Here is a 13,698-nt window from a genome sequence, read left to right as displayed (position 1 = left end):
GAAGGGGATGGGAGAAGGGAGATGAGGATGGAGAAAGGAGATGTACAAAGGAGATGGGGGAGCAGAAAAGGACATGGAGAGAGGAGATGGGGATGGAGAGGTGGAGAAGCTGGAGAGCTGTGCCCAGCAGAGGAGGTGCTGTGGGGCAGGACACCCCGCACGGGCTGCTAGCCACTAGGTGTCCTCCGTGGCCCACACACGGGTGTCAGAGGCCCCAAAAATCTGCGAGTGTTGGAAAATCCCTCCAGGACACGGCGGGTCAGTCCCACTCCACCTTGGGATGGGAGCGGGTGCTTGGCGCTGAGCAGGGGCAGGGGCTGTGATCACAATTCCATGTTTTTGGTGGGAAGGTGGATGCCTGGAGCTGCAGGGATGGGTCCATCCCTGGTGTGTTCCACTGGGTGTAATCCTCCTGGCTTCTCCGTGCTTTGGGAAAGGGTAAATCCACTGGGTTGCAATGCGGCCAGCCCTGGGGAGCCTGTGCTGGACCAGGTTCGTTCTCCATGTGCTGCTCCATGCCCATCCTGCAGGTCCCCGGCAGGGTCAGCGCCCTCAGGATTCCTTCCCAGCAGTACCGGGGCTCCCTGGGGCTCTGATAATCCCCTTTCCTCTCCTCCTCCCCGCCGGAATGCCCCGGCTGCTGGGAAGGGATCCGTTGGATTTACAGCAGGCAAAACACCCCAGATTCCATCCCGGCGGTGAAATCCTGGAAATCCCAGCTCTCCTAGTTCTGTTTTTCTGTCCTGGGAAGACCTTCTCCCTACGAGGCCTGAGAGGAGAGCCCGGGAGGGAACGGTGTTACCTGTGCAGGGTGCCGGGAGGGCATTTCCCAACCAGCCTGCAGAGCACACCCAGCACTCCCCATGCCCATATTCCCTCCCGGCTGAAATCCCCGGATCCTGCGCTATCTTATCAGCACGCTCATTATCCCCTCAGAAGCACCGTGTAAACATCCCGCACAAAGCGCTCTCCACGACAATTTCCTTGCCGAACAAAGCCACTTCCCCGCTTGAGTGATGGTTGAGAGGGAGGATTGCTGTACCCGCTGCTGTTTGAACAAGCGAGGAGCAAACAGAGCTCCGAGCTCACCGTGCACCTGCTCGGCCGAGTTTCATCACAGGAAGGTGTCTGTGGGAACTGCTCATTAAAATCCTGGCAGCTCATCACGGCTGCTTTGTTCAGCTTCTCACCTGGAATTTGGCTGAGGGAGGGAGATAACGCTGGCAGGAGCTGCCGGGGGAGGGTTTTTTTACACTCCAGGCTGTCAGGCAGGCGGGTTGATGTCTTATTCCAGAGGATGGCACCTCCAGCGGCACGGCAGCTCTCATCCAGAGTGGCAGGGCTGAGTGGGGAATGGTTGGTTGTGCTGGGATCACAAAATCGTGGAGCTGCTGCTGGGCACCAGCCAGAGAGCAGAGGAGGAGATGACAGAGCACTCAACGTCCTCAGCTCCTGTTTTCTTTCTTCTTTCATTCATTCCCTGCCACTGCTGTGGGGTTTTGAGCAGTCCCTGGGTTGCTGCACTCCACACCAGGTAATGCTGGAGACAGGCCAGAACCTGTCAGGGATTTCAAGTGCTCTTCTTCAGCGTTTAACTCAGCCTGAGGAAGCTCTTCCAGCTCTCCCTGGTGTTTCCTCCTCCTCTGAGTGACCCAGCCTGGCTGGAGCAGAGCCCTTGGCCGCCTTCCTCCCCTATTCAGAGAGAGAAAGAGGGAGAAGGGGGAAAGAACAGAAACTAAATTAGTCTCCCAGCTGGTAGCAGCGATTCCAGGAGCCTGTCCAAGCCCTTCTCCATCACCAGGCTGTGCTGCAGCCCCTCACCTCCTGCCTGAGCTCTCTCTGTGCTCATTCCTCCCGTGGGCTGGGGTGTCTGCTCAGATCCCACCCCATTCCCCCTTCCCTCTCAGCTCCTATTTCACAAAGATTCATTTTCCCTTCCTTTCCCCGTGTAAATAACACCACATATGGCCCCAAACCGTGTGTGCAGCCTGCCAGGCTGCTCCTGACAGCAGCCAGAGCTGAGCTCAGCAAACACCATCCCCCTGGCCTGATGCCCACCCGGGCAGGCTGGGGGAAAGCTTTACAGCTCAGGGAGAAGCATCAGGAGGAGAAAGGGAAGAGTTTTAGACAGGAACTCAAATATAAAGTGGGAGAAAATGCCCTGGGTGTTGAATGTTGGTTGTTTTGGATTCTTGCAGGGATGTGATGGTGCTGGAGATGATTCTGTATCACCCCACGAGCCCTGGCACACATTAAAATGAGGTGCTGGTGCACAGGATGCTTTGCACTCTTGCCCTGTGTCCACACCAGCTCTTTGCATTTATCCAGTGGCTGCTGAATGGTGACTGAGAGGAAAATTTAACTGCAGTCTTGGGATTTAACTCTGTTTTTGTTTGAATCTGGAGAGATTAGAAGTGAGAAAAAAGGTAAAGCCTTGTCCATTCTGGGCTGAACCCTGGTTTCAGCAGCTCCCTAGTTCAGGGAACTGCATTTCCTCACCATTTGCAGCCTGCCCAGCTCTCAGAGGATGTGTTACAGCTCTCTGATGAAGTGCAGGAGCACTCTGAGACCAGATCTGAAATAATTACAACTCCCCGAAGGGATGTGCAGTAAAAAGGGCAATACAGAGCTTTAGAGTGAGAATCCTCCAAGTCCTGACATGCTGTAAAAAGAATCTATAAGGCTTAAGATCAGTAGAGAAGGAAATCTGGGCTGGTCTTGGCGTTGTCAGGGGGGTTCTGTGAGTTCCCAGGGTCAAATTGGGACGTGGAAAGAGAATCCTGCAAAATGATTCACCTGACACAGCCTGAGAAAATGTGTTCTTAGGAAGGGAGCCTCTTATTTAGCCTGAAAATCAATGACATTAATAACAGCAGGGAATATATCCTGGCGTGGGATAGAGATGAATTTCCTCAGCAGTGTTCACTGAACCAGTGAGGAAAGGCATTGCTCTGTCCTGGGGTTTGATAAGCATTGAGGGCACCGCGCTAAGAAAGCAACCTCGGATTCAGAGATTAACTGCTGATTCAATTACAATGAAATGGAGAGGCAAACAAAGCCTGCAGATGAGATCCTCGATTTCAAACAGGCAAGCCCTCGTTGGTGGAGAGAAATCCACAGGAATGAAAATTGGACTCAGGAGCTCAGAGGAGCGATTGCAATTTTTCTAAAAAAAACCCAAAAAAAACAAGCAGAGTTCAAAACGTTTGAGAGGACACCTTCCAAGGGAGGTTTCCAGTTCTAGCTGGATGAATAACCACCTCAAAAGGATGCTAAGAGTCATCAGAATGCCTGCAAGGGATGGAGAAACAGGCCACAGCAGCAGGGAGAGCAGAGGTCGGTGTGTGGAGGAATCAGCTGTCAAAAGCTGGGCTGAGTAACCTTGAAAGAGGCGTTAAAATACCCCGGCCCGAGTTCTTTGGGTGCAGAACAAAAAGGGAAACGGAGGAGGGAGAATGGGCGATGTTCTGCAATCAGAAGGGGTAGGGATGAGTCTAAGGATTGCCTCAGAAGGGTTTAATCATCAGTGGGAAAAGGGCTGAGTGTGGGGCAAGTGGAGGCAGAGGTCCCAAAGGGAAATTGCCAAGTTCCTGGTAGAGGCAAAACTCAGAGCTCGCTCTCTGGGGAGGAGGATTTAGGAAAAAACCTTCTTCCCTCTGGTTCTGGAGAGTGGGGGAAACCACGGCTCCTTCAGCAGGGTTTTCAACATCTCAGCTTTATCACGGGGTCAGAGCACCTAATTCAGGACCTACAACTAAAAAGGGGGTAGAGCTGGGAGAAATTATAGTAGATGAATACAGAAATGCTGCCTCACTCCTCAGCAGGATGTCACAAAATCCGGGAATGGTTTGGGTTGGAAGGGACCTTAAAAACCATCTCATCCCACCCCCTGCCATGGGCAGGGACACCTTCCACTATCCCAGGGTGCTCCAACCTGGCCTTGGACACTCCCAGGGATCCAGGGGCAGCCACAGCTTCTCTGGGCACCCTGTGCCAGGGCCTCCCCACCCTCACAGTCAGAGCAAATTTTTCAGGGCAGAAGCGCTAAGATTACAGATAAATGGGAAACAAGATTAACTGTGGCCGCCTAGGTTGTTTTCCTGACTGGTTGTTTTTCTTTTCTAAAAGAATTTAACTTGTAGATAAAGCCTTGGGCGGCAGGAAAAAAAACCTCTCTATTTTGAGGAAGGCAGCTGTGATATGATTTACCCTGAGATTACTCCAGCAGATCCGAGCCCTGTTTCCGTGTACTCCTTCCACATGGCCATGGGTGAGCTGTGACCCCAACTCTGAGATTACAGGGCCACAGAAATTCCCGTGTCCGGCTGTTATTCCCAAACCCAGCATATCCAGATCTGCTCTGCTACTCTGCACACACACAGCGAGAAACCTGAGCCTGGCCTTCCCCTTTTCCTTACTTTCTCTCCTCCTGCTCAGGCACGTTGTCGCTGGGGAGGCCAAAAGTCAGGGCTGCTCCAGGAGGGAGCCCCTGAAGTGACACAGGGGGAGAGGAGCCAGCTGGCAAGGGAATGGCTCTGGGAGAGGTGGCAGGAAAAGGGAAAGAAGGGGAGAAAAAAATTCAAGGAGAGAGAAAGCATTTTTGCTCCGATTTGTGAGAAATCTCCCCATTGCCCGTTAGCAAAACTCTCCTTTTTCTGCAGCAGCTGCATCCCTGAGCTCCAGCCTGGAAGCTGAGGAGGATGAAAGCAAAGGAAGAGGTGGGAGAGGGCCCAAGCTGAGCCAGCGGGACATGGGAGCTGCGGCAGGGCCTGGCTGTCCGCGCTCGCTGCTGCTCCCCACCACGGCCCTGGCAGCACAGCCGAGCCCCTCGGCACCTCGGTGTCCAGCAGTGGCCAGGGACTGCCCAGGACTCCCTCAGGGTCAGTCTTTGGCAGGCAGGACTTTCTCCAGCGCTGCCTGCTCCAGATCAAAGCTCCTCTCGCTGCCCTGGCTGGCAGGCAGCAGTTCCGCTCCAGCACCAGTTCTCCTCTTGGCACTGGAGCAGCAGATGGGAAGATCTCCTAGCTCAGTTGGAAGAGCCTGTCCTGACTTTAGGGTTTTTGTTCTTTCTTTTATTTAAAACCACAGTTCACGTCTCCGGCGCTAAGCTGTGCTGCTCATGCCTCCCCAAATCTTGCACTGAGCAGGTCTGCTCCTGCTCCGGCTCAGGGGAGGTGTTCAAAGTGCTCCTGTGGGGCAGGGGAGGGGGTTGGCAGCCGTTTGCTTTCATCATCCCTGTCAGAGCTGTTTCCTGACCTTGCAGCTCTGCACTCTCTCCTGTCCACCCCAAGCCGTGGTCTCTGCCTTCCCTACCTCCCTCCTCAGGGGGTTTTGCAGGGAGAGCACTCCTGCCTGCTCTCCAGGTGCTCCGTATGGACCTGTACACCCTCCAGCAACGCCAGCTGGAGCCCAGGGCAGTGCCAGCCAACCTCTGAGGGGCTGGGAATGTCCTCCCCAGCTCTGAGAGATGAAGCAGTGCCCAAACAGCACAACAGAACCAAGCCTTTTATAGCAGCCAAGGCGCCTGCCCTGCCAGGATTAATCATTACACCGAACGCAACACTTCCATGAACCGCGGGTGGCTGCAGTGCCGGGTGAGGGCTGTCGTGCCCTCCTCTGTCCTGCCCTCCTCTGTCGTGCCCCGGTGCCTCGAATGCCGCATGGCAGCAGCAGGGCAGGAGCTGGGAATGCTGCCTGGCATCCTCTGCTGCTGTGCCGGTGCTGCCGGGGGAGGCTCTGCTCCAAGGGAGCAGCTCCGGGCCCGTTTGGAGTTCGTGTTCCGAGCAGGGGCCCCTCTTTCTGAGCCCACCTCCTTTCCCCCTTTTACGAGGAGCTGGCCCCTTTCAACTGACGGCAGGGCTTTCCTGCCAGGCTTGTTAGCTTTAGCTGGAACAATTTCCTTTGAACTCGGCTTGAATTAACATCTCCATGGCAATGGGATCAGGGCTTTGTCTCTTTGCAACCTGCCCTTCACCCTCAGCACGAGGTTCCAGCAGGAGGTGGGCAGGGATGGGCAGGGCACCCCGGCCAGCAGCACCAGCCCCTGCTGCGGGACAGCACAGGGCAAGTCAGGGATGGTTCTGCTGCCTGGAACTCCCAAGGGGTGGCAGATGCTGGCAGGTCCCTGCTCAGGTTAGAGGAGCTTTCTGCACCAAGTGCCAGCGAGGGGGTGTGTGGTGGGGTGAAAGCAAAGCAGATTTCCCTCTGCCATCAACAATCCCAAATGAACAGTTTCCCTCGGACTGGGTTTCTCCGGCGCAGGGGAAGGAAAGGGAGTGCTCCTGCTGGATCCAAACTGGGCATTTTCCCTTCTCTCCCCTCATTTCTCCCACAGCCATCCCCACTTCCAACTCTGGCTGCTCCTTCACCTCCGTGGCTTGGCAATGTGCTGCTGCCCACGGAGGTTCTCCCATGCTCCCAGGGACCATTTGCCTGTTCGCTGCTCAGATTCTCCTCCTCCAGCTCCCCCAGAAGGGAGATCCCTCTCTTTGGGCTATTATGAAACTTGACCTTTCCAGTTCTGCTGCCTGTGCATCACCCCCAGCCCCGTCCAGCCTGGCCACCGCATAAAGAGCCACTTTATTCCCTCCCTGTGCCACTCCTGCTCCCTGCTCTGGCCCACGTGGGTCAGGCTGTTTGGCAGGAGTGGGCTCTCCCCAACAATATGGGTTTTTTCCTCTTGTGGAGCGAGAGGCTGCTTTTGCAGCCAACTCCGTAGGTGGGGAAAAAAAAAAAAAAAGAGGCCTTTTTCTTAGAATGTCGGGTAAATTCCTTGGGAGCTGCCTGGGGGAATCGCAGCTCGGCTTCTTCTGTTTGGGGGTGATGTAAACAGTGCAGGGCTGCTCCTCTTCATCCTGCTCTGCTCCTAAACGCCCTGGGAAGGCAGTGCCCCCCCTGCTCCCCACTCCCAGCATCCTGGGGTGGGCTCAGGGTGCCTGGGAAGTCCCAGTGGATGTTTCATGGGCAGAGAGATTTTGCTGGGGGTTACACTGAGGTCAAGGCTGGTCCAGCTGTGATCCTCCAAAAGATTTGGGGAGCAGGACACACTGGGGTCAGTGAGGGTCCAGCCGGGTCCTTAAGGAAAGGAGTGCAGAGACAACACCACGAGGCTCAGAGCTCTGGGCTCTGAGTGTGAGGCACTGTGCAGGTTTGATTTCCTTTTCCACCTCTTTCTTCTCCCTCAGCGCTTCTCCTCCCTCCTCCAAGGGAGCTGCCGCAGCTGGATCCCAGCAGGCACTTTTCATTCCCTGTTAATGAGAAACTCCTGCACTTTGTCCCTTGAAACGGAGCCACATTCTCCACGTGGTGCTGGGGAAGGGCTCCAGCTGAGGTTACAGGGAGAGGAGAAGGGGTGAAGTGGCTCCTGTCCTACCCGTGGTTCCACGGCTGGGCTGAGGGAATCAGAGCCTGGCTGGCCTTTCCCTGCCTCTGCGGGGCCGGCCAGAGCCTTCCGTGCCAGGGAATGGGAATCCATCCCCTTCCAACCTCCCCCAGCCCCATCCTGGGCTGTGATGAGCGCACCAGGCACGGAGCAGCCACTGCACCGCCCAAATCCTGACTTGGGGTCTGCTGGGGTGGTGTCCTGGAGCTGGACAGTGGGGGTCAATCCTTCCTCACGTCCTGGACAGTGAGGGTCAATCCTTCCTCACGTCCTGGACAGTGGAGGTCAATCCTTCCTCACGTCCTGGACAGTGGAGGTCAATCCTTCCTCACCTCCTGGACAGCGAGGGTCATCCCTTCCTCACCTGCTGGGAGGGCTGGGCTGGCGTTTTCCATGAGGAGCAGCTTTTGGGCAGGGCCAGGGAGTCCCAGCTTGTCCCAGAGGCAGATTCAGGAGTGTCCCTGGGAAGGAGGGAAAGGGAGATTTCTCTTCCATGAGCCTCAGGAGCATTTTCTCTCCTGCCTCTGCTCCTGAGCAAGCAAAGCCCGGTGCCCCAGGCCCTGCCTCCCTCCCGCTGTGCTTAATGCCTCTTATCTGCAGCAAAAGGGATCTCTTTCCTTGCTGATACAGACTGGAGTGCCCTGACCCTTCCGTGGCTCCGTCCCAGCCAGGAATTCGTGTTCTCTGGCACTCCTGGCCCACGAGCTGTGACAGGAATGTGATGTGATTTCTCCTGCAGCACGAGGCGCCGCTCAATTAATCCTGGGCTGCAGATTTCCTTAGGGCCAAGAGGAAATTCCTCACCCACCAGCAGCAGGAGGGATCCTCTCCAGCCTGGCACTTCCAGCTCCAAGTCTGCAGTGGTTGGCAGCACAGCCACAAGCAGGAGCATCCTGGTTTGTCCTTAATCAATCCGTGAGCTCCTGCCACGGTGCTTTGGGCACACAAAGGAGGTTTCCCACTGGCAGCTCTGTCTGATTCCAGCTCCTGTGCCCCCTTGCTGTCTCCTTTCACACTTTTTCTGCTTGCCTGAGTCACTGTCTGGAAGTGGAGCCCACTGGTTTTACTCTGCAGAAAGACACATGCAGAGTCACTGCTCCAGCCAAACCTCTCCAGCCTTTGGAGTATTTGAAATTCAGAGTTAAGGTCTTTCATGAGGGAGGCTTGGGAACTCTGGGATTTGAAGCTCCATTTTTTGGGGTGGCTTCTCAAAAGGTGCTGCTGATTTCACTCACCTGCCACAGAAAGGGAAGGCAGAAGCTGGGCCAGAGGGAAGAAAAATATTCCCAGCTCTGGAGGCTTCTCAGCTTTTGCATTCCTGCCTTTCCCACCTCCTTAAAGGGGGGAGGGCGAGTGAGGGGAGGCCGAGCAACAGGAAGCTCTCAGACAGCTGTGATTTTTCACCAGAACCCGACGAAATGCCTGAGCTCGGCAGCTGCACTTTGAGGTGGGTCATTAAAGTGACACAGCAGCTCGGCTGGGCTGCAGGGGAGCAGGGAGAGCTTGGAGAGCAGGGCTGGGGGAAGCCCCTGAGAGAGACAAAAAAAACCAACCAACCAAATAAAAAAAAAAAAAAAACTTTGGAAAGACCAACTGGAGATATGAAAAATATTCCTGTAAATTCTGGTAGCTGCTGGGGAGCCCAGCTGGGGAGCTGCTGTGGTTTTTCCCCAGTGGCGTGGGAGCAGAGTAAAGGGTCACCTGGAAGAGTTTGGTTTCCTTTGCTGGCCTCATGATCCTCCTGCTTTATCTGAGGGGCTGGGGCCAGGCGAGGAAGGCATTATTTATTTGATTCTGCTTTGCTCCATCCCCCAAACGCCACATCAGCAGCAAACTGCAGGATGACCTCAATGAGGAACAGATTGTCCCTTGGCCTGCCTCCATCTCGCTGCCTGTGGGGACATCAACCTTGAGCTGGGAAGAGAGAGAGGAGGGAGGGTGGGCTCATTCCAGGAGCCACGCATCAGGATACCGTCACCAGGGAGCTGGAGGGGGGTTTGGGAATTACAGAAGGGTTTGGGAGCTGGAGAGGGCTTTGGGAACTACAGAAGGGTTTGGGAGTTACAGCAAGTTTGGGAGCTGGAGAAGGGTTTGGAAGCTGCAGTAGGTTTTGGGGGCTGGAGCAGGGTTTGGGATTACAGCAGGGTTTGGGAGCTGCAGAGGGGTTTGGGAGCTGCAGAGGGGTTTGGGAGCTGCAGCAGGAGGGTTTGGGAACAGGAGTACTGGGTTTGGGAGCAGCAGCAGGGGCTGCAGGAATGGGCACAGGAGGGAATTTATTCCCTCATCCCAAATTTGATGGCTCACTGGCATCACCCAGCAAGGATTTCCATCCAGTGTTAGTCCAGAGCTGTTCTTGAGGAGAAGCTGCACCGTGCCCTGGCCCCAGCTGCTCTCCCTGTGCCCCAGGCTGCTGTGGGCAGCCCTTGTCCTCCTGCAGCCACCAGTGAGGCTTTGGTGCCAGCTCGGAGCGAGTTCCGTGCCCCCAGGACTCCTGTTCGCTGGCTGCACAGCACAGCGAGCTCAGTGTCCGTCCTGCAGCGTGTGTGCGGCCACTCAGCCGTGAGCAGCAGGGGGACACAGCCTGCCAGGGAATCCCTGCTCAGTCCCGGGGCTGATCCCACCCGTGTTTGCCCTGTGGGGATCCCCAGAGCCAGATCCAGCCCACTGTGCCCACAGGGACACTTTCCCGTATCTCATTCCGGGGCTGTAGAGGTCAAACCCTCCTCTGGTGTAAAATCTGTCCCAGAAGGACAATCCCAAGAGGATTTATTCCATCAGAACAGAGGCTTTTTGCTGTTCTCACACAACTGGGAGCCCAGGAAAAGCAGGAGGCACTCAAGTGGCAGTCTGGAGCTGATGTGTAACAGCCCTTAGTCACCTATTTCCCAATTTCCAGCTCACTCATTCATTCCAGCTGTCCCATCTCATTCCTTCCAGCTTGAATCAGGCTGGGATTTAGGGGATGCTGATGGTCTGCCCACATCCTCGATTCCAGGAAATGGGTTCTGGGAGGTTTGGCTGGAGGAACCTTAAATCAGAGACGGGATGGCAAAAGTGGTGACTGTGTCCTGGTCATCTCCAGCTGTTTGCTTCAAGCTGATCCCCGTGATCTGATGAGAAAAAAATAATATAATCAATATAATATCATTTACAAACCAATTTCCAATGGGTTTTAAGACCCCATTGACACAAATGCTGTCCCCAGATCCATAAATAAACTAAATTGACATTTTGATTAACTCGGGGTTGGGTTTTTTTAAAGCTGTTTGTCTCAGTGGCTGCTGAATCCTGTCTTAGTGTTTCAGGAAAGCACAGTGTACTAGTTTGCAAACAAACCAGTGGGAGGCACCAAGTCAGAATAACAATTTAATGGAAATTAAAGAAAAGGAAAAAAAAAAAAGTAAAACAAAACACTGGTTCAAACTGACAGAGTCAAGATACAACCTGAGTCCCTGTTCGGCAGGGTGGTGGCAGCAGTCTGGTAGAATGGTGGCTGCAGTCCTCTGAAGTGGTGATCCTGTAGTAAAAGGGGCTGCTCTTCCTCAGGTCCAGTGGTGGCTGTGTAGCTCCTGTCCTCTGGAAATCCAGTGGAAGGGTTGTCTCTGGTGTTCAGAGTCTCAGATTATATCCACAATGGGATGCTCTGGGTGGAGCATCTCACAATGGGGTAATGAGTCATGAGGCCAAGTGTTGATTAGGCTCATTAACAGAAGATAGTCCGGAGGGAGTTATCTGGGAGTCATGGGGCAGGACAATGATGGGCCATGAACAGCAAGACAGTCTGGGGGGAGGAGGCAAGGAAACACTGCCCCACCTGATTTCACCAGCTCCTGAGGATGGGAATAGAATACACTGCAACCCAGGACACACAGGAAATATTTCCAGCTAAATCTGCCAGAAAAATACTTGCATTTTCCTCCAGGCTGATTTTCGAACATAAATTGTTGGGGTTGGGGGTTTGGGGAGGGGGTTGCTGCTTCCCAGTGAATTTCCACAAAATAGATCTTTTCCTTTGCTCTGGAAAAAGAAATGAAATCCAGGCCACTGCAGATGCTCAAATGCCAAATGACTTTCAAGCACGAGAAAATGTTGGAATTGCAAGTATAAAACATATGGCACTTTGGAGGAAGATTGGAAGGCAAAAGCACAATTGTAAAGCTGAACCGAGGGTGTTTTATTATTCAGAATGAAAATACTTTCTTTTAGCTAAAGGCAGCCAGAATTTTGAGCAGATCTGCTTATTTTCTGGAATTGATTGGGTTTTTTTTTCCCCAAAGACAAACAGCATTATTGATTATGATTGTTTGGATTGTGGCTGGATTAGGTCAATTATTCCATCACTTAAGTGGAAAAAAAGAAAGACCTTTAGGAACTTATTTTATGTGCAAGTGGAAGAAAATGGAAACTACAAATGGGATTTTTCCAGTTTAAGGCAAAAATAGTCCCCACTGTGTCAGTCTGCAAACACAGCAGATTTGGGACAGTTCTGCCTTTAAACATAGCAGGTGAACAGGGGGGTGGAGAAAATCCCCAAAATCCTTCATTTTCTTTTTGTTGCTTCACTGTACCCAGGAAAATTTGGGTCGGGAATGAGTAGGGGGGGAAAATATCAGGGCTGTGCTGGCTGAGTTCTCCTGAGCTCCCACAAATTCCTGCTGGGCTGAGGATCCCCCAGAACTCCCAAGACCTTGAGCTGGAAAATTCTGTGGTTCCCCTGGCATGATTTTCACCATTTACCCCATGAAACCATCCCCATTTCGCTGCCTTGCCCTGGGAAATGTGGGTCAGAATAAAGTGGGATTCAGAGTTGTGGGGAAGAGGAGCTTCCCTGACCCTCTTTGCAGCTGGAGCACGGCACCTCATTAACCTTGGGCGATTCTTTGTGGTTTTATTGCTCATAAACCTCTCCTGGTCCCACTCTCCAGCTCCTCTCCTCTTCTGTGGGCCGTGATTCTTCTCGAAATGTCCATTTTATAAATCACTTTAATTAGTTTTAGATCTTCCTGCTGTATTTATAGCACTTGATTTAGGGTTCAGATTGCTTCCGTTACATCTTCTATATTGCTTTGATTTTATTTATGATGTTTCTGGTGCATTTGCATTGCTTTCCTTAGATGGGTATCATTTTGGCTGGATTTACAGTGTATTTCTCCTGTTAGATTTATATCACTTTAATTAGATTTATATCCTTTTAGAATTTGAGGGCTTCGCGGAGATTTATAATATCTGTTACACCGGGCTTGCCTTGCACGGAAAATTCACACCCTTTTTGTTTTAAAGGATATTAACTCCACACTGGCGTTGCTTTCTCTGGTCTTTGGTCAGCCTCCCAATTAAAAACTCACCACCTGGGGGTTTTTCTCCCCCCCTAAATTCCCCAGGAATCATTCCAGCCTAAACTGTGCTGGTTTAAATTAACCTCTCCCCAGCCAGCAGCAGCAGGGCTGCAGTGCAGGACATCTCCCTGCCTGGATTCCTCAGAAGTGGAGGGACACTTGGAGAGGCACCGCTTTTATTCATGGAATGGTTTGGCTTGGAAGAGACATGAAAGCTCCTTCCCTCCATCCCGGCTGTCCCTGGGGGCTGTTATTTCAGATGTTCCCAGCAGGATATTCGGCTGCTTTCATGGGAATGTGGGATCCAGGGCTCAGAGCAGTTGCTGCTCCCAGACCTTGCCCGTTTTTATCTCCAAACACGCCGAGGGCGTGAGTTGATGGACTTTAATCAACATTGACCTCCTGGATTGCTTCATTCCCAAAATACAGCACGGAGCCTTCCGTGTGCCCAGGGACAGTAGCAGATTCCCACTTCCCCAGCTGTGGCCCCGGGGCTGGGCTGTGAGAGATACCTGCAGAGCATTCCACATCCTTTCCATCCCTGGAAATGGCTGGAAGGTTTTCCCTCTGCCACTGAGGGATTTCACAGGATCCCAGCATGGTTTGGGTTGGAAGGGACCTTAAAACTCATTTTGTCCCATCAGCAGGGACATTTCCACTAAATCAGGCTGCTCCAAACCCCAGCTTTGAAAACTTCCAGGGATGGGGGCAGCTTCAGAAGACTTTTTTCAGTGGGTTTTAATGGGATTCCTGTATTTCTGCAGCATTTGGGAGCCACACAGGCCAAGAGCTGAGTTCGGGAAAGGAAAAGAAGAAATGATTTCACCTCCCAATGCCTTCCTCCTGCCCTGTCCTCCTTTTTCTCTCTCTGGCCTCCCCCTCTTTGTGTCTGTTCCCTCTGTGAACAGGACACGAGGCAGGAGGGAGGGGAGGAATGTGCTGTAAAGGTCCTGCTGCTGGGTAGTTGAATCCAGATGTTGA

The sequence above is a fragment of the Coloeus monedula genome, assembly GCF_965178545.1.
Source record: "Coloeus monedula genome assembly, chromosome: 25".
NCBI classification, from domain to species: domain Eukaryota; kingdom Metazoa; phylum Chordata; class Aves; order Passeriformes; family Corvidae; genus Coloeus; species Coloeus monedula.
Note: the sequence above shows the minus strand (reverse complement) of the source record.